The 24,207-nt window shown below is 38.4% G+C and overlaps 1 protein-coding gene and 1 non-coding gene across 12 annotated transcripts in view; one reads left to right on the forward strand and one right to left on the reverse strand.

The window, feature by feature from the left end:
• Nucleotides 1-1,062: 1,062 nt before the first annotated feature.
• LOC111730907 lies at nt 1,063-1,168 on the reverse strand. The gene has a single exon (XR_002776860.1). It is a non-coding gene; the product is annotated as a U6 spliceosomal RNA (small nuclear RNA).
• Nucleotides 1,169-14,108: 12,940 nt separating this feature from the next.
• Nucleotides 14,109-24,207, forward strand: part of ZFX (zinc finger protein, X-linked) — a 44,789-nt gene continuing 34,690 nt past the window's right edge. For 2 of the 11 annotated variants that reach the window (XM_023522335.1, XM_023522337.1), the window contains exon 1: nt 14,109-14,128. The gene's annotated coding sequence lies outside the window, so the exon portion shown is untranslated. Of the gene's footprint in view, nt 14,129-14,259; nt 14,647-14,996; nt 15,020-17,417; nt 17,437-24,207 lie in introns of those variants that run through there. The other 9 variants (XM_011378461.2, XM_023522336.1, XM_011378463.2 and 6 more) reach the window with 8 other exon arrangements.

Here is a 24,207-nt window from a genome sequence, read left to right on the forward strand (position 1 = left end):
TTGCAGGCTGCTGGACTGAGGGCCTCAGTTTCTTGTTGGCTGTCAGCCAGAGGCTGCCCTCAATTCCTTGCCAAGTGGTCTTCTCTATAGGCAGCTCACAGCATGGCAGCTGGCTTCCTTAAAGCCAGCGAGGGAGATAGTCTCCCTTGCAACACTGCCATTAGTCATACATACTATAATCATATATATGTAATTATGTGCATCTTGTCACTACTGACTAGAAGCAAGTCGTGATTCCTCCCATTTTCAGGAGGAAGGGAGCACATAGAAGCATAAACACCAGAAGGCAGGGGTCATGGGGGCCACCCTAGAGTTAATTTGCCACGATATACGTTTTTTTCCTAACTCTGTCCATTGAAATGGCCTAAAAGCAATGTCACCGTTCATTGTATTGTTCAAATAATTAACACCCCTAGTATTCAGGTTGTGGTCTCTGAAAAACATTCCCCATTAAAGGGAAGTTAGGCCTTTTGGAGAAGGAGCTTATTCCAGGGCTGAGACAGGGAAAGTACGAGGAGAGCCAGGGCTATTTTTCTTAATTTTTATTTATACTAAATAAAAAAATTCAAATTCACAATTATACGTTGCCAGAAATGACAGCAAGTGTATTTGGTAACTGGGTTAGAGACTTTAGTATGTTGAATTGAACAAGGAGCCATAAATTGAGAAGTCTGGTTGCCCCAGACACTAAGTGGATGAAATATCAAACTCAAATTCGACAAGGGTGAATGTTTCACCTTAGGAGACTGGGTCTCACTAGGTGCAGTACCACCTGAAGGTATGCTTCGAAAACACGTGGGACTATTTCAGTTGTTACAATGGTTGACAGGAATCCCCTGGCAAGGATTTCCTGGCAGTTAATGGGCAGGAGCCAAGAATGTCATATGTTCTTCAATGCATGTGACATTCTTACAAGGACAAAATTTCCTACTTCTTACGTAATCTTCAAATGTCCCCCTAGACACTCATGTATATGAAAAATCTATTTGTAATTTTCTGAGCCTAAACCTCATTTTGCATGTAAACTCAAAGTACTTTTCTTTTTTTCTAAAATTGATTTTTAAAAATATGGAATGCTTTCACAAATTTGCATGTCAATCTAGCACAGGGGCCATGCTTATCTTCTCCTTATATTTCCAATTTTAGTGTATTACTGCCGAAGTAAGCATAACTCAAAGTATTTTTTGCACAGTTTTGATATCCTGGAATTTTCCAGGAATGGAACTACTGTGTAAATTGAAAGGAGTATGAGTTGTTTTGTTTGGAACTTTACCAAGAATGGTTTAATGGTTTAGAAAATCACACCAATGACATCAATGCCATTTATGAGCTGTGTTGAATATCTTCCATTTGCCCTTCTACATTCACTCCACCCTCTCTACCTGCTCTGTGCTGTGGGAAGGAACTTGCCTTCCAGCTTCTGGATGGGTTCACTCCATAGAAAGCATGGGCAGGAAATATGGAAAGTGAAAGGAGAGTGGTGTATGACACTTGAAATGACCATAAGGAACTAGGTGTTATCTGCTCCATGGAAACATAAAATCAGATGTGACAACAGTATTCCATCAGAAAATGATAATGCTACATACATACGATTGAGTTCAGGCTGATCAGAAGACACAAGTAAACTGTATGAAGAGGTATTTTAAACTCCTGTGATACTCGCTCCCTCCTAGTTACTTCTCCCTTAACCTACATTCATGGCTTCCCAGAGAATTCTCTGTGAGTGGTTAACAAAGAAAAACACAGGCCTGGTTTATGCACAGTTTGACAGAACCAGCTAAAAGTGGATGGCTGCCTTCTAGCCCCTGAAAGACAGTCGTGTAGGAAAATATTCCTAGGGGCAAAACTTTGAGCAGTACATATTGTCCACTTCATGTAGAAGGAGAGATGGCCTATTTTCTCTCTGGGCATAATATTGTTGAGAGATGCAATCTGTCACAGCCTGGAATGTCCCTGTTCTTGTTTTGTGTGCTAAGAATGCGAAGCCCTGACCCTCTTTACCTGAACCATCTCTCAAGGCTGTATTCGCAAGGAGCTGCCTTGAGAAATGAGGTGCTCTCTCCTTCTGGGACAGAGAACAGGCTTACTGTAAAAGGTGTGAATTCTCCAAGGCTGGTTGGTATTCCTCGGCCGTGATGCAAAGTTGCATTGGGTACATAGTGTGTCCACCTGCGCCCCTCTGTATGGCCCTGGTGGGACTTGGGGACATGGGAAACCCATGCAAATATGCTGATGATGCTTATACTGCTTATTGTGCTGCTGACACCCAGGAAGTGAAAACAGGCTAATTTGTTAGCTTGTAAGAGAAGATTCCAAACTCTGACAGATATTTCTTATGCACTTCATAGTTGTTTTTACAAGCCTTTGGATATTATGTGACTTGTACCTGATTTTGCATTGAGGGGTGCAACTCGGGATTATTCCTCTGTAGTTTTCGTCCCTTAGGGGAAATTTTTGCCACTTTTATGTTTGAATGACTTATAATTTTTTGTTGTTGTTCAGGCAAAACTCCACTGGCAGAGGTGTTACTGCACATCTGTTGGAAAAAAAAGATAAGTTTTAATGACTTTATGAAACTATTTAACAAGTTTCATAGCAAACAGTACTAAGGACTAGGGGTGACTAGATTGCCAATATAATAAATCAGAAGTTCTAATATTCATTGTCAGTTTTTTTTCTATTTACACTGTAGACAAATAACATTATATGCTCATATTCCAATAGTTTATAATCCTATTTTGCCCCTTTCTTTTCCATAGTAAGTTTTAGTTTTCTTAGATCTGTCTTTATTTCTCAGTTCTAAATAATGGAATTTCAGCATTTGGTCTGGAAAACCACAGGCCCTTCGAACTGTTGGTGTAAGAAATCCTGGCAACATAATAAGAAGATGATTTTCTGGTTTCTTAAAATGTTCTTGAAAATGTTATTTCTAACAAAGAGGTCTTGTAAGACATCCAGAACTCAGAACTTATGGTTTGTTCTGTGAACGTAATTTTGACCTTAAAAAGCCTGTGATTCTTTTTGTTGGTATTACTTAATAATGTGTTTGTTCTCCTGATAAAAATATTTAAATTGACATCTCCGTGTCCTAAAAGCTATGAATACCTATGAGTTTTAATAGCCAAGTGAGTTGAAAATTTATGTGCACACAAAAACGTGTATGTAAATGTTTATAGCAGCTTCATTAATAAAAAACTGGAAACAACTAAATGTCCTTCAGGAGGTGAATGGATAAACAAACTGGTAAATACATACAACGGAATACTAGTCAGTGATAAGAAGGAAAGATCTATTGATTCACTCAATAATATGAATGAATCTTTTTTTAGTGGTAAAATATACAGAACATAAACATGGATGAATTTTAAGTGCATTTTGCCAAATGAAAGAAGCCAGAATCCAAGGACCCAAAAATATTGTAGGATTCTATTTACTATATTTTGCAAAAGGCAAAACCATAGGGATGTGTATTAGTTTCCTACCACTACTGTAAAAAATTACCACAAACTTGGTGGCTTACAACCACACAAATTTATTCTCTTACAGTTCTGGAGGCCAGAAGTCTGAAATCAGTTCACTAGGCTAAAGTCAAGGTGTTGTAGGGCTGGTTCTTTCTGGAGACTCTAGGAGAAAATTCATTTCCATGATTTTTCTAGCTTCTGAAAGCCACTTGTATTCTTTACCTTGGAACTCTGTCCTCACATCACTCCAGCCTCTTGCTTCCATCCTCATGTTTCCTCTGACTCCTTTGACTTTCTTGCTATCCTCTTTTAAGGACCCTTGTGATCACATTTAAAGACCACCTGGATAATCCAGGATCCTCTCTCCATCACAAGATCCTTAAAAAGTCCCTTTTGCCATATAATGAAACATGTAACGGTTACAGGGATTAGGACGTGGATAACTTTCGGGTCATTATTCGGTCTACCACAGGATGGAGAGCAGATAAGTGGTTATAGGGATTGGGGAGAGAGAAAGGTTGAGGACATAATGGGCTGCACAAGGGTGGTGGAGGACACATGACTCTCTAATTGTCAAACCCCGTGGAATGGTATGCCACCAAGAATGAACTTTACTGTATGCAAATTTTAAAACATCAACCTGGTTGTCAGTGATCCCGGGATGGAATGCAGAGTATGACAAATGAATATAATTGTGTTAAAAATGTATGACATGACTTCACTGATGAGGGCAGGGAAACTTTGAAAAACAGTGTTTTACAACTCGCATATACAGAGAACAGATTGGTGGTTGCCAGACGTACGGGTGTGGGGGAGTGACATGGGTGAAGGGAATCAAAGGTACAAACTTCCAGTTATAAAATAAGTAAGTTATGGAGATGCAATGTACAGAATGATGACTATAGCTAATAGTATGGCATTGCATATTCGAAAGTTGCTAAGAGAGTAGGTCTTGAAAGTCCTCATCACAGGAAAAAAAAATTCTGTAACTATGTATGGTGATGGATGTTAACTAGACTTATTGTGGTGATCATTTCACAATATATACAACTATCAAATCATTACGTCGTACATCTAAAACTAATATAATGTTGTATGTCAATTATACCTAAATAAAAAAAGAAAAATGGTATTTTGACTAGATAATATAAGGCTAATGACAAAAAGAACTGCACATAAATACTGTACTCTAGTTGGTAGATAGATACAGAAATACAGATATGTATTTATATGGGGTAGTATACTTACATATATTTAGATATATTTCCTGGCTGTGACTGCTATCATGGTCTAGAGGCAGTGACACCTCAGCAGTAATGAGCACATCTAGTGTCAGATCTTTGTTTCCAAATACCATCCTCCAATAAATGGAACCAGGGCTCCTTGAAGAAATGGCTAGTTCTAGGGCTGGGGGAAGGAAGAGACAAGGAGCCTGCACATGGCTTCTCCAGACCCTTTCTGTGAGTCATAGGCTGTGATATTTATTCTGACTTTCATGCTCTTCTTATAGCGTGTCCCTTCCCTGTAATGAACTGTACATTTGTAAGCTTTGTTGTTTTGGGTCTTGTGAGTCTTCTTTAGCAATTGAACCCTGTTTAAGTGCCACCGATAGTGCAGCTATATCTTATTCAATTCTTGTAAATGTTGCATGGGCACTAAAAAAAAGGTATAATGTCCAATATGCATGTTTCTTTCCAGAAAGATATTACGTAAGACTTATTAGTTATATTATAAAATGATTCTCTATCCTTCATATTTTGGCTTTATAAATTAGCGTCAAATTCTATTAATAAAAGTATTTTCATCTTTGATTTCTCTTAATTTGCATTTGTTTGATATATTTCCCCTTCTTTTACCTTAATCTTTTTGTGCTTCATTTAAATAACAAAATTAAAATTTTTTAAATTTATTTTTTAAAATATATTTTAAATTATAGCTGACATACCATATCACGTTAGTTTCAGGTATACAACACAATGATTCAACATTTATATACCTTACAAAGTGATCGCCATAATAAGTCTAGTAACTATCTGTCCTTGTATATAGTTATTACAGTATTATTGACTCTATTCCCTATGCTGTACATTGCATCCCTGTGACTTTTTTTTATAACTGGAAGTCTGTACTTCTTAATCCCCTTCCCCTTTTCTGTACAACGCCTTATCCTTCTCCCCTCTGGCAACCATCAGTTTGTTCTCTGTGTCTATGAATTTGTTTCTGTTTCTGTTTTGTTCATTCGTTTTTTAGATTCTACATGTAAGTGGAATCGTATGATATTTGTCTTTCACTGTCTGACTTGTTTCACTTAACATAATACTCTCTGGGTCCATCCACGTTGTCCCAAATAGCAAGACTGGCATCTTAATCCAATTTGCGAATCTTGATTTTTAATAGGGAAGTGGATTCCATTTATATTTATAATGATCGTTAATATGTTTATTTTATTATTCATATCATATTTTTCTATGCTATTTTTAGTGTTTCCTTATCTTTTTTTATTTGTTTTATGATTTTAAATTTGCTTTCTCCTTTTGTCTATTTGCTTTTATCTCTTTCATTTCTTTGGAAGGTATATATACTCCTTTTGATATTGTTAAGTATGACCTTTAAGTTTTTCAAAAGCATTCTGTGTGTCTGGGGGAGGTAATGTACACAGTATTTCAATAACAAGAAAGCTGTCAATGACTATTAGGGTCATGTCAAAAAGACTCAAGAGCCAACTTAAAGAAGTTTCCATTAGCTACAAATGGGATAATTTGAGCACCAATCAAAATAATTGCACTGGATTGAAACACATGGAATATGTTTGAATCATGAGTTGAAAATACTACCAAATGAACTTATTTTTCACTTTGAAAATGAAAAAAACCCTGATTGAGGTAGCCAACTTCCACAATGGTGGGGTGAGAAGATTGGTAGACACTCTCCCCAGTGAAACAACCATTTAACTGATGAAAATTATTTTTAAAATGTAAACATTTAGTCTTCGGAATTTGTTGCAAGGACATACAACAAATAGAGAAACATTTATTCAAGATCTTCTGCTAAACCTTAGTAAGAACAATGGGAGTCTGTGGCATCCGAGCCATGAACTGCTTCCCACCCCCCCCAACCCCCAGCTCAGTGTGATGGAAGCTCTATTCTTGGAAGAGGTAGCCAGGAAGACGGGGCTCCCTTTCCTCCCAGCTCCCAGTCTTGGACTATTGTTTCACTCCAGGAAAGGCAGACCAGCAGCATCTCTCATCAGTGCCAGCTCTAGGCAGGTGCAGGGCAGAAGACTGACGCTCCCTGCACCTGCTCAGCCTCCACAATAGGACAGAAGTTCTACTACACGTGTGGCAGGCTGTAGTACTGGGCCCCAATCACCCCTTCTCCAGCTTGATCACAGGGCAGAGGTTTCATATTGAGAGAAGCTAGATGAAAAGACCAGGGACTACTATACTGTCCCTGCCCAGTTCTCCTCTTGTAGAGGAGATGTGTCACTCTGGGAGAAGTGGGCCATCATCCTCCCCTCCCTCCACCTCAGGTGGAGAAGTCCTCTTAGAACTTAGAATAGTGCCTGTCACGCAGTGTGTGTTTAGTATTTGTTAGCTATTATTGTGAAAGTCAATTTGGCAGAGAGTACAAATCTTTGATTATAGTCCTTTTCTCTAAAAAGTCTAGCTATTGCCCCATTTTCTTTTGAAAGCTGAGGTTGCGGAGGAGTCTGAAACCAAAATGACTTAGTTGTCTTATAGCATAGTGGTTGAGAGCTCTGGTCAGACCGCCTGGGTATTCTGGCTCCTCAACTTATACTGGATCTGTGACCTTAGGCAAGTTACTTGATCTCTCTAATAGTTACTGTTGTCATCTGTAAAGTGGGGCAACTCATAGACTTCCCTGTCATGGATCCTTTGCATTTGTTGGCCAAATCATCCTTCTACTCTTTGTTCGTTTATTTTTTCTCACTCCGACCTTTTAATTCTCCTGGGACTTCTAATCATAGTACCCCCAGTCCCTGACCAGTTATCTTATTCCATTCTCTTGGCCACTGTGATGGATCCAAGGGCTAGCACATGGCATAAAGACAACTGGAAACCTTCTATGGTGAAACTAGGAGAGAGACCCCGTCTCTTTCTTCGAGGGTTACTGAGCTAACAATGTGAGCCCAGAGCTGCCTGTGCCACATCTGGAAGAGGAAACCTGTCTGCCACTGGGAGGGATGAAAGAGAGCAGAAACAGCTGCAGAGCAAATGGATCCTGACAACACAGTTTGAGTTCCTGAATCCAGGCAACTTAAAGGCCAGCCACCACCCTTTATTGGAATGCTGTGAGGTTTAAATAAGAGAATTCATGTAAAGTACCAAGTGTGTAGAACAAGGGAAGCCCTCAATAAATGGTTTGTTCTCTCCTGTTTTGATGATTGAAGGATTTTTTCTTTTGCAGTTAAATATTGTTGCTAAATGTGTCTGTGTGTAGATGGTTAATTTTCCCCGAAAGGAGGTAAGTTCTTTCAGTCTGCAGATAGAGATCTTCCTTGAGCTTAGAAAAACCTTTTTCTGAAAGATCTTTCATTTTGTATCTCTTGGCCAGGAACATCGAGTACCTGTAATCTGGTGTTCATTGTCTGTTCATATCTCTCCTCCCTCTCATCATTTTCTGTCTCTGAACGTTAAGTTCCTGGGGGCGAGGACGTGGGTGATAGTGCTAATGCCGACAACTGTTGACTCTCTCCTTGTTCTTCTCCCAACCCTTCTGGGCCATATAATGTCCCCAAGGAGGACTCTAAGCCTCTTCCTGCTACAAGTCCAACTCCTTTATGTGAGAGGGTTTCTGAGGGAATGGGATTCTACCATGTCCCTGGCCCATGTCCCATTTTCTTTCCAGCAGCGCTGCCGGCAGGGGCAGGTATTTTTGCGCTACAGAACTTCTCAGGGACAGACTTCAGGCAAAGTCAGAGGGAGGAGCAACAGCTCTGCAGATCTCAGAAGGCCCTGCCGCGTCAGCATTGCGCTGGAGCTTGTTGAAAATGCAGACAGACCCTCGGGCCCCATCCTGGACCCGCTGTATCAGAAGGAGCGGTTTCACAACATGCCCAGGGGATTTGTGTGCACAGTAAAGTTTGAGAGGCCCTGCTCCAGAGCTCAGCCTCAGTTTAACCCTTTTTATTCACAATCCATTTTTTTTTTTGGTCTACTCACGAAGTCATTCTTTACAGCAAAAACCTTCCCAAACTCCTCACCAGACCAGACCATGTAATGCTCTCACCCTTTATTCCTTGCTCCATTTTCATGTGAATTTTCCTCAATATAATGTTGTTACCACAGAGTGAGGGCTCCATTACCAGGGCACCTAGGAGTCATATGCACAATTCGCATTTTATTGAAAACTTAATTTTATTCAGTCAGATTCCTACTGTGTCCTTGGCTTGCCTCACCTTTTCGAGAATTACGAAACTTTCCACATTTCTGCCAGCTGCTTCTTCCTGTTTTGTTCTCAACTTGGATTGTTTCTATTTGCTTGATGTCTGTATGCAAAAACAAGTAAAAAACATTTGTGGTTCATGTAAACACGAAGCACGATTCAAATTCGTTCCATATGAGATTTTCTGACGAGTTACTCTTATGTCCTGTAATTGGTTAGAACATTTTTGCTTTAATCTGTAATGTCGAATTATCACTTCTTTGAGCACATTTATTTAACTATTTTAGGGTGAGAAGTCATTATAATTATGATAATGAAAATAAATACAATAAGGAAAGTCATTAAAAAGAAGTCTTTGTTCGAAATGTGGTAGATTTTTCAAGAGCTGCTTTAACAAATGTTGCTAACTAAAAGGTCATTCTGTAAGGTAGTTATGTTCTTGGCAATAATGAAAAAGTATGAACACATCAAGGATTGGCCAAGAATGGGGAGTTGGGAATTCTCTTCTGCTGGAGGGAATGTATATTAGTATAGTCATTTTGGAGAGTAATGTTGAAAACGTGCCATATCCAGCAATTTTACTTCGTTATACTCCAAGAGATACTTTTGTAAATATGGACAAAGAGGCATTTACTAGGATGTACTAATATTTCTTATAGTAGCATTGGCGTGTGCCCCCTTGTCTATGTATATCACCTGAGCTCCTTGTTAAATTGCAGAGTCCTCGGCCCTATCTCAGATCTACTAAAAATCAAAATTGCTAGGAATTGAGGCTCAGGAATCTGTGTCTTTAGCAAGGAGTTGTTCTCTTGCAAATTTGAAAACCATTGCAGTTTTCTTCGTCATAAGTGATCTAGTTTTGATTTCATTGCTTAATTATGCTGTTTTAAAAATAGGTGGTGTTATATGGTCCACAAAAAAGTGAGAAAGGAAGCAACTAATATCTGCGATGCTTGCTCCACTCCAAAGACTCTTTGAAATGTGAAGGTATTTTTGTCTGTTTATTGTTCGTTTGTTTTTTAATGGAAAATTTCAATATACACATCAAGAGAATAATATATCACTGCCACCATTTGCCCCTCATCCAGCTTCAACGATTGTCTGCTCATGGCCATTCTTGTTTCATTTATATCTTCCACTGCACCCTCGACCCCTGTTCTGCCTTCACTTTCCAATATTATTTCGAAGGTCATCTCTGATAGTATATCATTTTGTTTGTAAATAGTTTAATAATGTATCTCTACAAGATAAAAGGTAAGGACTCTAAGATATAATCACACCATCATTACACCTAAACCTAATTAATAATAATTTATTTATATCAATATATATCTTGTCAGTATTGACAACAATCTAGTCAGAGTTGACGTTTTTCAATTTTATCATTATTTTTTATCCTTGTTTGAATCAAGATTGATTAAAATGTCTTTTAACTCTTTTCTCATCTATTGATTTCCCCTCCAATTTTTTTTCTCATAATTTATTTGTTGAAGGAAGCAGGTCCCATAGATTGCATCCCTGTGGTTTCACTGATATGCTTCTCTGTCCCTGTGTTTCCTGTAAATTGGCAGAGTGAAAGGGTTGATCATGTTCAGGTTTGATTTTTTTTGGCTAGTGGCGTTGTGTACTTCTGTAACGAGGCTTAGGAGCCATTGATGATCATTGCCGAGATCCATTGATTCAGTAGGGGTTGCAAAATGGTGCTATTCTAATTCTATCAAGCCTTCTTCATGTATTAGTTGAAATAATTTTATTAAAAGAAAACTCCCTTAATCAACTATTTGTTTAGCCTGAGGAACAGTTCATATAGGATAAGTGCCTGATCTTTTCCTTTACTAGTTTTCAAAATAACGAATTGGTTCTCTAGTATTCTCTAAAAGTTATCATTTAAAAAAATTAAGATATAATTCAATATAATAAGATATAATTCAATAAATTCTACCATTTTAAAGTGCATAATTCGCTAGTTTCTAGTCTATTCACTAAGTTGTGCAACCATCACCACTAGTTGATCATTTAGGAAAATCCCATTATAAACTCACCAACCTATTTGATGCGTTTCAATCCATAGTAATTATTCTTTTGACATTCAAATTTTTTCATCTTTAGCCAATTGGAACCTATTTAAATTGGCTCTTGAGAACTTTTGACACACCCCTCGTAAGCTTCGATGTTTTTTCTTCCTATTTGTTATGAGGAGATATTCCTGGTTCATCTTGTATTTTTCTGCTCCAGCCCAGGAATCAGTCAATTCTCCCAGAACCTTGGTTCCTCTAGTGGAGAACTGTACGTAGAGGTCCTGATTTTGGCACCCAGGGTGCTCATTATTACTGGTCATTGTTTCTAGGCCATATTGATTTTCACCTCTTTAGTGGAGCGTTTGTTTGCTGTGTCCTGTGATTTATAATCCATGAGGTAGAATTTGGCTGTTGGTGATTTTCAGGAATTAAAGTCTTGTTCAACCAATGACTCGTGTGAAAAATAGTTCGAAAATCACCTAATTGTCAGTCATTGTTTATTTTAAAATTATTTCTCTTGGGGAGGGTGTGTGGCTTAAAAACTCAGATGAAAAATTCGTACTTGGCATTAATTATAGTCAGCTGATCCAACATGATGCAACTTGCTCATCTTAAGATAAGTACATATAAGATAATTTAAGTATCGAGTATTAGATAAACGGTTAATTTTTATGGGGTGTGCTTAGTTCAATAAAACCAGGGCCTTTCTAGGGGAAAGTAAATATTTTTAACCTTTGGGATATAAAAGAATCAATTACCACAACTCTATTCGAGAAGGTCTATATTTTCTCATGAGCCAATAATTTATTGTCTTTTATTTGGATTTCTATCAGTCAGTGATGTGGAGTGAAAATCAACAGTGTTTTCTCTTGTTTTTTAACAGCTTCTTTTCTGACTCTTTCTCTGGAAAAATGATTGAAAGGCCTTGTATTATTTCTGGCTCAAGGACCTATAAACATGTCAGGGATTTTTAGTTAAGTTATTAAAACACTGTCAAAACCTTGAGTAGATGCTTTATCTATCTGATATACATTAACAGCTCCTAAGGAACAAACAAATTTTAGCACATAACCAAAATTCCTTTGAGTGCTTTGAAACTATCTATTTTTTATTCACAGCATATGCCTTTGAAATGTTCTGCTCTCAATCTCCCTAAATCAAATTTCCCTTTATTGTGTTTATTTGAGAAAATGAAAGCACTTAAGAATGTTTTTATTCTGCTGCAGGCAATCTCCTTATTCGGAGTTCCCCAAGGGCAAACACCACATCTTTTTATTACCCATGCCCAGTATTCTATAGGTCCCTAATACTAAAACGATGAACAAAAGTATCAATGCAAGATAGGGTATAGTAGGTCCTTTAAGTTCAAGGTGTCAGGTTAATCACCTAGTGCTTGATTACCAAATGCTTTCAGTGATCTCAGGTGTCCCCAAGGTCCTATTGTGAATATTTTCATTACCTATATTTAGTATTTTATACTACTGATTTCTGATCTCTGCTGTTCACACTTCTTTAGTGCCTTCACTTTATCATGAGTATTTTATATTAAGGGCACTTCTAGTAAAATAACTTATTATACAGTGTTCTTTACAGCTTTCCATAGATGAATTTGAAATAGAAGTTGCTTTCCCTTTTTTGAAAACTCAAAAAAAAAAAAAAAGTATAGTTGACTTCATCTCTACAATCATCTATAATCTTCATTGGACTTCAATAAAGGTTTATCTAATATAATTCATAGTAGACCATCTTTTCTTGTTTCCCATCAAAGTTAACAGTCTATGTATGAAAAGTAATGGCAAAAGGCTCTTTAAAAATATTAATACCTAAACTACTTCTGGTCTTTTAAATTGAGGAAACCTCTTTTTCATTTATGCTCCTTGGCACTTTTTTCTTAAGTGCTTTATATTGGTGGGCTTCGAAGTATTTGACGGTAATTATGGAAGAACTAATAAGAATGCTGGCATTAGGTTTTTGTGTTCATACTGCTTACAGTTGCATGGATGATGATACCCCATTCTTGACATACCATAGCATTAAAGAGAGGCCCTTGGAAAGTACTTAAAGGCTAAATTTTTTGAAATTATATTAGTGTGAGTATACAAGGTATTTTTTTCCTTACTTGAAAAAAATGTTTTATTTACCTTTCTGTGAATACAGTCTATATCATAGACCAGTGGGGTTTTCTATAAATGATGAAGACATATTGTCTGTATCATTTTTGAAAGGAAATTTAATTGCTTGAAAAAAATCAAAGCTGAATCCTTTAGAGGAAAATTACCATCCGGTGCAATCTCAGAGATTTCTTCTCACCGTACCTTTGGTTTAATAAGATGTCTGAGGGAAAGGACAATTTGCATTCTGGGAGTTTTAAAAAAGTTATGACAGGAAACTAAAATATATGGCTTCAGTACTTAGAGATTTCACACCAGTATGCTTTTGGCTGTATAACTTTTGTGTTCTGTACTGTGAAAAATATCTTTATCTAACATTTAGTGAACTGAATAAAGCACGTCAGATTCCTGATTAAAGACCACACTATTTAATATTTATAGTAACTTTTAAATAGTTTGGGTCCCAAGCTCAGTATGGAAAGAGCATAAAAATTTAAACTAATGAAAATGGAAAATACACATTTTTGGAATTGATAAATGCTTTAACCAAATACATATTTTCCCTCCGCTCCTAAGTCTTTTTAAACTTTAAGAGTCTTAAGTACTTTGAAAAAAATCTATACCTAATTCTGCTACCTCGCTGTATTTGAAAAATGGATTATTTTTGTAACAATTCCCCAAGATTTCCATTTCACAGGCTCTCAAACACTGAAACCAACTCTGAAACACACATGTAGAAAATATACATTAAAAATTCCTGTTCATTGCAGTGTGCGAAACCGGTTTCAAAATGTAACCCCTTTCCTCACTTTTACCCCTGCAAACTAATAAAATCTGTTAGGCTCTTTGACTGAATGCTTATTAAAAAAAATAAACGGTTTGGTAGTTGTTCTAGGATCACCCTTCTCCCCCTCCTCTTGCCCACATACCCATTTAGACTGGCAAGCCTATTTTCATTTTATTTCAAAGATTTTTTTTCCTAAGCGAAAGCAGGGGACGGCGGGGGTTGCTAAATTTATCTTTTTCTCCAGCCACGGGGATGAAGAAAACACATTTACTGCGGGCGGGGGTCTGAGGGCCTGCAAACAACTCGAGCAGGCGCCTCGGCCAGGACAGGCGCGGAGACACGGTAGGTCTCCGGGGAGGGCCCGGGGGCGGCCGCGGCCCACGGGAGATGGTGGGGGGCGGCCGGGCCGGGTCGGGCCCCGCGCGGGCTTTACGGCCGAGGCGGCGGCAGTGGCGTGTGTGTAGCGGCGGCGACGGCGGGCGGGAGCGCGGAGGAGGTGGAAAGAAGGGGGGCGCTGTCACGGAGACTCCGGCCGCCGGAGACCCCGCCACAGTGAGGCCACTGGGCTCCCCGGTCGCGGGGCGTGAGTGACGCCGACCCGGGACTCCAGGGGGATCCACCGGGCGGAGGAGGGGGCCTATCTATCCTTCCGCATTTTCCTGGGTCTCTCTCCCGGGCGGTGACGTGACGTGCTGACGGCGGGCCCGTGCCGGGGAGCTGGGCCGCTTTTTGTCAGCTCCGAGCTCGGCCCCTCCTCCCTCCCTCCGCCCGCCCCACCAGCCGGAGCCCGGCCCAGTGCTCCAGAGAAAGGCCGGCCTGCAGCACCCGCCACCGTCGCCGCCCGCCCGCCTGCCCGTCCGGTGAGTTCCGGGCGTCGCCGCGCCCGCGGGGCCTAGGGCGCGGGTAGCGGCCTGGTCTCGGCCTGGTCGGCGGCCCGCGAGGCGCCCTTCCGCGCTAGGCCAAGCGGCGTGGCGCGCGGCGCCGAGCAGGCCCCGAGGAGGCCGCAGTTAGGCCCGAGGAGGAGCCCGGCTGCTCCGAGCGGCGGCGGAGGCGCGCTCCGTAAACGGGCGGGGGTTGAGGGAGGTTCGCTCGGTGGCCCGGGAGGCCGCTGAGGAAACCCGGGTCGGCGCCGCGGCCAGCCCGGGGCACCGGGCAGGGGCAAGGCCTGGCAAGGAGGCGAAGGCTGCAGGCGTGAGGTGAAGGCCGCAGGCCGGCCGGGCCGATTTTCGCTATGTAAATATCGGTGAGGGGGGAGGGACGGGGGACAAGATGGCGGCGGCTCGGCGCCTGCTGCAGGGGACGACTGAGGGGTTGTCGGGAGGGGGAGCCGCCATCTTGAAGGCGGTGTCGGAAGAGAAAATTCCGCTACAGCCCGTGAGGGGGGGTCGGAGAGCGGGCGGCGGCGGCGGCGGCGGTGGCAGCGGCTCCGGTGACGGGCCCCGGAGTCCCGGCACGTTAGCGTGTGCGAGCGGAGGGGGCGTGCTCGCTCCCCACGGCGGCCATTGCCCTCGCCGCCATAATGGGCTCCAGGCGCTTGGCGGCAGCGCCACCTTTCTGCCCTTTCCCGCAGCCCCGTGACTGGCTGCTGCTTCCGCTGCATTTTAACTGAGCTGCGGCAGGCGGCCATCACCGCTGTCTGGGCGTTGGGTTCGTGTCGTCCCTCAGGGCCCACGGCCCCGCGTCTTTCCCTCGCGCTTGTAGCCACCTGAGGGCAGTTGGGGCGGATGGCAGCCCGGGTGTCTGGGGTCACCACGGCAAATGGGACCCCCAAATATTTTCTCTCTCAAGCAAAGTCATACGTGGCCATTAGGGTGCCCGCGATGCGGTGCTTTCCAGCAATCATTACCTTCTCGAGTATTTGAATAAAGCAGTAAAGATAAAATTTGATAGGAAAGAAGTTTTCATCACTCTTTTATCCAATAGGGGAAAAAGTTCAAATTGCACAGCCCGAAAACGTAGGAATAACATTTTGGAGTCTTAAACGCATTTATTTGGAAACAACTTTAAGTAAGCTATTAGCGATCTGTTGGTAGTAGTTACTTTTTTTTGATGAATAAGGAAAGGGCAGAAAGTTAATTTTTTTACTGAAAGACAACATATGTAGTTTTTTATTGTTCATGTACGTGTCATGGTATTTAGAATTGTCTTTTTGATTTGAAAAATTCATACTTTTGATTGTATACTACACAACTCCTGTAAACTCGGAGCTCAGTGTTAGGGATGCATTGTGCTGTTGCTAAGAACGATTAGAACGTTTAGAGTGTGGCTGCAAGAAGTTCTGAGGTGGACGAGACGAGCTGAAATGCACTTAAAGTGCTGCGGTAAAGGTACTGAGGTTTCAGAGGAAGGCTGGGTTTCCTTTTGGAGTCTTAGGAAGGTGTTCCTGAACTAGGTGACATTTCGAGGTTACTGAAGGATGGGTAGGACATCGTTAGGCAGAGGTGGGGGGGTGGGGAAAGGGTATTTCAAGGGTGAAGCTTCTTCAGAAAACAGCAAGTATTTACAGTTTGGCTGGAGTAGACGGTGTAGGTAGGGGAGTGGTGGGAATTCTAGCCAGAAAACGTAGATTGTGGAAGAACTTGCTTGTCAGGTAGAAAGACTTGTCCTGGATGGGGGAGGCCCAGGAGTGCCCTAAGGTAGCAGCGTGATGACATACCTGAGCTGGGCTTTATATTCACTTAGACTAGGAAAAGTTTCAAAACTGAGAAATAACGAGAGTAGCAAGTTGGTAAGTGTTTTCACTACTGGAATAATTAGCAAGAATATTCAGAAGTTAAGCCAGTTTTGCTTCTTTTTTGAATGATCCATCTACTAGAGAGCCGCTCCTTTTTTCTATCCTAACTTCTCACTCCAAATAACCTTTTCCTCAGTTATTATAATTTCTCTCGTTAACAGATAGGGAGGGGTTTCTAACTTTTCATTTACCATGATGAAAAATACAAGACTAAACATTTAAATCATTTCTTCAATTAAATAAATAAGAAAAGAAAGAAATACAGGATTAGTGCTATGGATTACTTTACTAAAATGAGGAATAAATATTCCCATGGTAATTTTTTAAGAAGTCAGTTTTTAAAAGTGGGTTAGAAGAACCCATTACTAAAGAGGCAGTGGCCTTCAGATGGTCTTTTGCAATCCCTCTTCTTCCCCCCTGGTGAGAGTAACCAACTTTTTGTTTGAGAGAGTAACTAATGGTGTTTGCTAAGCCAAGCCTTCTCACATTTTGATTAATCTTTGACTCTTAGATGCACTTGTGAGGAATATGTGTCCTAGAATTTTATGATATAAAACTCTAGGTAGCTTAAGTATTCACTAGAAACTTGTTTCAGTTTTTACATTCCTAGGACAAGAGAGAACTGGAGGTTCTTCTCATGGTTATCATAAAGGGCCATGGTTTAGAGAACTTTGAAAAACTGCATTGTAGGAGGCCCACTGGAAGCAAGTTGCTAAGGCAGGCTGGGTTGTGGAGATGGTAAGAGTAAACATTTAGAAGAACCAGTTGCTTTCTATCTTGACAGCTGGGAAAGACTTAGAAGAGCTCAAAGAGAGAATTGTATTGCACACACAGCACCAGTAGATGTGCTAGTATGGCAAGAATGGATGTTCACAATAAAGATTGTTAAACTCAAGTTGTATAATTAAGAAGATAGGTAAGTGCATAGTTTGGAAGGATTTCTATTCCACTTACACATAGAATGCTTTTTACCTGAAAGGGTAGACCTTGATGATCTGGAAAACTGACTGATGGAACACCTTATTACCCTACCATCTTAGATAAATGAGGTGTTAATTTTTAAGTTATATGGCTGTTTCAGGTAGATGTAAGTTTCTTTTTTTAAAAAACATGCTCACAATGCATTAAAAAGTTTTTTTTCCTCACATTGCTTTTCATAAATGCTTCCTCTCTAACCCCATCTGGACTTATATTGTCACTGATGACCTTGTTTGTATTATCTTTGTGTGGGTTGGCGATTCCAGGCTTTTTTTATTCTTAGACTCCTCAACTCGACCTTGAAACCCCTCAGCCTCAGCAGAGATTACCTAATCTTTTTATTTATGTCAGAAGGATAGATGATCATCTGATCTAAGCATTTGAGTTTCCTTCCTTCCACTTTATGCTCTGTCTTTACCTAGGCTTTCCTCCCTCCTGTTTTTTTTTCGCTGCAGGAAGAATTGGCCTCCTTTGGGCCCAGCTGCTCTGCCTGTGCACTCCACCCGTCCTTTGGGACGGATCTCTGTCAGTGGTTCGCCGCTTGCATCATTGCCCTCTAACTCTGCTGGTACCTTTCCCTCCCCTTATAAACATTCTTAGGGTTTGCTCATCTTACGAAAACCTCACCTGTCGTCTTTTTTCCTTTCACGAGTACTTTTATTTCTTTTCATCCCACTTATTCCTAAATTGGGTAACTGTTCCACAGCATGTCACCAGGTGTGTCATATGAAAGTGTTCTGTGTTTCAGAAACTCTGTCTTCTCTGTCTTTTGTCATGGGATTTCCCTCAAGGTCAATCCTGTGTCCTTTTTTTTCCTCAAATCTTCTCCCCTGGTTTCAGTGTTTTATACCATGCCCCCACCCTTTTAGTTTCTCAGCTAGCATTTTCAGTTACCTGCTGACCATCTCCACCCAGGTGTCTGTCTCAGCATGGCTGAAACCAGATTTATCTGGCACATAGTCAAAGCCCAATACTATTTATTGGAAATCTTTTTTTTTTTTTTTTTAAACCCAGGGCCCCTAAAACAATTCCTGCTTCTAGCTTTCTGTTAAATGGCACCATCATTTTCCCAGGCTCATTCTTTCTTCTTTATCTCATATAGCAATGTGTATATCTTTAATTTAGCATTTAACCTATTATATTTTAACTGTGTGTTTATATTTTTGTAGAGACTGTTTCTCATTTATCCTTGTCCCCAAGCAGTACCTAGCATATGGTCATTATCTCTAAAAACAATTATCTCAGTTATTGGGTACAGAGAATTTTATCTAGTTGAATAGTTTTCAACTAAGCATCTAGTCAGTGTGTCCTTTGACCAAGGAATATACATATTAAGGCACACCACATGAGCTGAGTAACCCCCACCCCACTGCTTAACTGTTGGGGTTAATATGACCAATGTTCTCCATGTCAAATTATTTTTCCAAACAATGTTTTATAAAATCTAAGTATCTTATAACTATATTTTGCTCAAAGGGAGGTCCACTTTAAGGAAACTGTGTGGTACATGCACTCATTAGGATTAAAAAAAATATTTAAGATTTTTTTAAAGTTATGAAATATTTCAGAATTACAGAAGTATCAAATTACAGATATTTCAGAAAAGCAAGTTTCACCCAGATTTAACAGATCTTAATATTATATATTTGCTTCACAACATTTTTCATTTGTTTAAAGAAAGATCTCACAGATCCAGTTAAAGAGTTCTCTTCATCTCATTCCTGTCTTTACTTTGCCAGAAGTAACCACTGCCCTAATTTGTATGTACCAAAAACAAGTTTGTATTGCTTTGTGTGTTAACTTTACATAAATGTTATCGTACTGTGTTTGTCATTTTATGTATATTTTTTCACTTAACGTGTTTTTGAGATTTATCCATGTTGTACGTGGATCTAGTTCAGTAGTTCTCAAAATGTGCTCCGGGAATTCCCAGAGATCTCTCATATTCTTCCAGCCACATTCTTCTGGACACTACACGGGTACTGTACAGAGGCTATATGACACATGATGTCATAATAGATTGAACACAGAGGCAGTTATGAGAATCCAGCTGGCCTCTATTAAACTTGTCTTTAAAGAGGTTTGCAAAAATGTAAAACAATGCTACTCTTTTCATAATTTTTTTCGAAAAATAATTATTTTAAAATAAGTTATGTTTACATACAGTGGGTTTATGGTCTTTTGTGAATTTATAAATATATTTTTAAATGTTTCAGATTTAATTTCTAATATAAATAACTATAGATAGAATCCACATAAACAAAAACTCTTTGAGGTCCTCATTGTTTTAAGACTGTAAAGGGGTCCTGAGACTAAGAAGTTTGAAAACAAGTTCATACATTTTACTTGTATTTCAATGTGTAAATATATCGTGGTTTATTATGCAGGGGCCATTAGGTTGTTGGCAGTTTTCTGCATTTTTAAACAATGCTACTGTGAACATCTTGACATTGTACCAGGGGTCTTCTCTCTTGGGATTAATTTAGAATTCCTATATTCAAGAGCCTGCATTTCTCAAGTTTACTAAGAATTGCCAAATTATCAAATTATGTTTCATTTGACACTCCCACCAGCTATGTATGAGCCTCTGTTTCTGCAGATCACGGCCAAAAGATTAGACTTTGCAATTTTTTCCAATCTATTGGATATAAATGGTATCTAATTGCTGATTTCATTGTGCATTTTTTAGATTACTGGTGAGGTTGAGCTTTTCCCCAACGTATTTATGGGCCATTTGAGTTTCTGTGAGTTGCTTGTGCCTGTCCTTGGTCCATTTTTCTACTGAGTTGTTGCCTTTTTTTCACTGGCTTGTGAATATTCTTTTTATATTCTAATACTAATGATACTAATGATTTGTAATTATACACACTGAAAATACCATTTCCTAGTCTGTGGCTTATCTTTTAGCTTTGTTTATGAAGTATTTTTTTTGTGTCGGACTTCATAATAGGAAGGTAGTCAGTTTTCTGTTTTTTTTGTTGTTGTTGTTTATGACTTATGTCTTCTTGTATCTGCAAGAAATTCTTCCCTTACCCTAAGGTCATAACAATACTGTGCTTTTTCATATTTAGGTCATTAATTCATCTGGAACTTTTTTCCCTCTATTGTATGATGTAGGGAATCTAATTTTATCTTTTTAATATGAATTTTCCCAGTAGTTCAGCCTTTCTCCCCACTGATTTATAATGCCAACTCCTGAGGCTTATTATATTCTCACATACACATATCTGTTTCTAGTTTCTCTCTTCTGGTTTCATTGGTCTGACTAAACTTAGAGTACTTTGATTTAATGATAGCTTTATAATTAAATATTAATATCGTCAGGATTTTTGGAACTTTTCCTCCCTTTGTTTATTTTTGGGTTAATTTGTCAGTTTCTATGTAAAAACTTGTATTGGCGTCAAATTTATAGAATATATAGATACATATAGATATATGCTAAGTAGTGGAGCTGGGATTTGAATCTAGGCATTCAAAAGCCCTACTGCTTTTCATAAAGCTCTTGCACAACTTTTGTTAGATTTTTTGCTAGGTACTGTGTAATTTTTATTGTGAATAGGATTTTCCTTTAGTTATTTTCGTTATTGCTGATGTATAGGGAAGGAACACTGTGTGTGGGCTTACATGTATTGACATGTAACCTTACTGAACTCTCATTACCATATTTCATAGTTCCTAAAATGCAATTCCCGCCACCTTACATTTTAACATCTCCAAAATCAAAATAGATCCTGAATTGATGGCGTCCTATAATCACTGTTGTCCAGGCAGCAGTCATGATGTAGTTATTGCCTACACATGCACAAACTTGGTCAAGGCTCTTCATTTTGTCATCACTTAAATGAGTATGTGCATCGTCATGTTGTTTCATGCCAAACAGTACAGTTGAAGGCAGAAGAAATGGTGAAATTGGTGTCTGATTGGAAAGAAAATCCCATAGATAATAATGGAGCATTTTAAGAAATGCTGCATCACCAACACTCTTGTTGGCAAAGGACAGTATTGTTAGGAAAGATTGAATACTTTGAGTAAAAAAGCAATCCTTAGTAGGACCCTGAATGTGAAGTTTTAGGAATACCATACCAATTTCTTTTGCTTCTATTTTTCTTTCTATATATATATGTACACAAGGTATGATAAAAATATGTCCAAGTCTAAAAGAATTACCTCGATAAGTCTTAAATGAAAATTCTAGATAATATAGTATGGCATCAGTTTAATTGGCAGTGGTTTTTTTTTTTTTTTTCTTTTAGTTGTATATAAAATAAGGATGCATCTTACAATTGGTGGTATCTTTAGAGTCAATGAAACATGGGAGTAATAACGATTTATAATTCTGTGTTTTCAAAGTAGTGTGTGAATAATAAAGTTTTATTTTCCTATTTTAACTACACTAATGTCTCTAGCATAGTTTTGAATTAAAAGCATCGATAACAAGTATCCTTGTCTAGGTACTGGAGTGCTTATAATTTGTCTTTAAGTATGATATTGTGGGGGTTTTTTGGAGGGGTAGATGTTATTTATTAGTTTATATTTTCTTCTACTTATTATTTTAGACTTTTCATTGTGAACAGCAGCAGATTTTTTTCGGATCTTCCTGCATCTATTGGTGTGAAGAATTGCATTAATATTTTAAACTATTTTGAACTATTTTAGATAATTGCATTATCTGTTTTAAACTGTCTTTGGATTCCCTAGATATTTGCATCCCTTTATTATTGCCATGCACTTTTCCTTTTTCATGTAGGCTTTGTATTGTTTTGATAACAAACAAGGTTATGCTGACTTCATAAGATGAATTGGGGAGTATTTCTTCTTTTTGAAACAAGCTGTATTTCATAGAGATACTCTGTTTCTTGAAAGTTAGATAGAATTCATATATGAAGCTGCCTGGTGTCTCTCTTGTCAGTCGGTTTTTGACTTACTAATAGTTTCTTTCATGGTGGTAAGTCTTTTTTTGACTTTTTTTTGTTATGAATAATATTCTAGAAAATGTAAATTTTCAACTATAGTGGTATAAGATATAGGTCTCTCTAATGACTTTAAAATATCTAATTTAATTAATTTGTTCCTTTTTTTCTGATCACTACTGCCAGTAACTTGCCTGTGTTATTAAGACTTTTCAAATTGTTCTTATTGACCTTTTCTGTTTCTGCTCATTTGATAATATTTCTTTCTTTCTATTTTATTTGCATTTATTCTGACATTTAAAAATTTAAGTTGGAGTTTTAGCTCATTGGTATTTAATTTCTACTCTTATAATATGTGCCTTTAAAACTATAAATTTTCCTCTGAACTATAACTGGATGCTGTGATTTTGACATTAATCGATTTTTATTGTTTAGTTCTAAATATATTGTGATTTTCATATTTTTTGTATCACCCATTGAATTCTTTAGAACTTCGTTTTCAAATTTCTGGGATTTTTTTTTCTGTTATCTTTATGATATTTCTAATTTTATTGCATTATAGTTGGGGAACATTGACTGATATGTAAAAATCAGTTGTATTTCTCTATACTAACAACAATTTAAAAGTCAAATTTAAAAGCCAGTGCAATTTATAAGGTCAGAGAATATCCAGCACCTTGATGTAAATTTAACAAAACATACTGAGACCTTTAGTAACAGCATTATTAAGAGAAATGAGAGAACTGGATTAATGGGGAGAAATATAATGTTCATGGATTGGAAGTACCAATATTACAAAGATGTCAGTTTTGATATTATAGAAATTCTGTGCAATCCTAAACGAAATCCCAAAAGGACTTTCCTTTTTGTTTTGATAGACCAGCTCTCAAATTTATATAGAAATGCAAAGAGCCAGTAATAGCATGGGCAATCTTGGGAAAAAAGTTGGAAGACTTACACTGCCATATATCAAAGCTTATTTTAAGATTATAGTGATTAAGACAATGACCGCAAAGCCAGGTTGATCAATAGAACAGAATAAAGTCTGAAAGCAGACCTTCCTGTATAAGGTCGATTGCTTTAGAACAAAAATATATTGGGATTTTGATTGAATGTAGAGATTAATTAAGAGAGAACTGATATTACTGATTCGACATATTCAAGAGCAAGATCGATTTCTCTATATATGTATTTGTTTTTATTTCTCTATGAAATATATATTTATTTCTCTATATATGATTTCTCTATATATGAAACCTCAGTAGTTTTCAGTTATTCTTATCAATGGGATTTTCCATTCTTCAGTGTTGCATAAGAAAGCTTTTGCCTTCAAGTATATGAATTCTGTACCAACTCATTCATACTGATAGTAATTTTTCAGTTCATTCTTTTGGATTTCTTAGGTTATATATAAATAACTATAAAATTTTTCAAATAATAATTATAGCTTGCATTTTATTATTTTACCTAATTGTGTTGACTGTCAGTTTCCATAGTCTTAAATAACCATAGTGTTAATGGGCATACTCGTTTTAATTTTGACTTTAAAAGGAATGCTTTGTGTTTTATCTTAGTTTTTTAACACACGTCTTTTTGTAGATACCGATATCATTCTCCTATCCAAAAACACATGTTGTAACATAAACTAGTTTAAGATTTGCATATACTTGTGTATTTTATAACAGCTTTATCTCAATAAAGCTGCTGTTAAAAAATTATACAGTTTTTTATACCCTTTAAAATTATACAGTTCAAAATAAAATGTACAGTTCACTGGTTTTTAGTAGATTCAGCATTGT

This window comes from Pteropus vampyrus, unplaced genomic scaffold (assembly GCF_000151845.1).
Source record: "Pteropus vampyrus isolate Shadow unplaced genomic scaffold, Pvam_2.0 Scaffold339, whole genome shotgun sequence".
Lineage (NCBI taxonomy): Eukaryota > Metazoa > Chordata > Mammalia > Chiroptera > Pteropodidae > Pteropus > Pteropus vampyrus.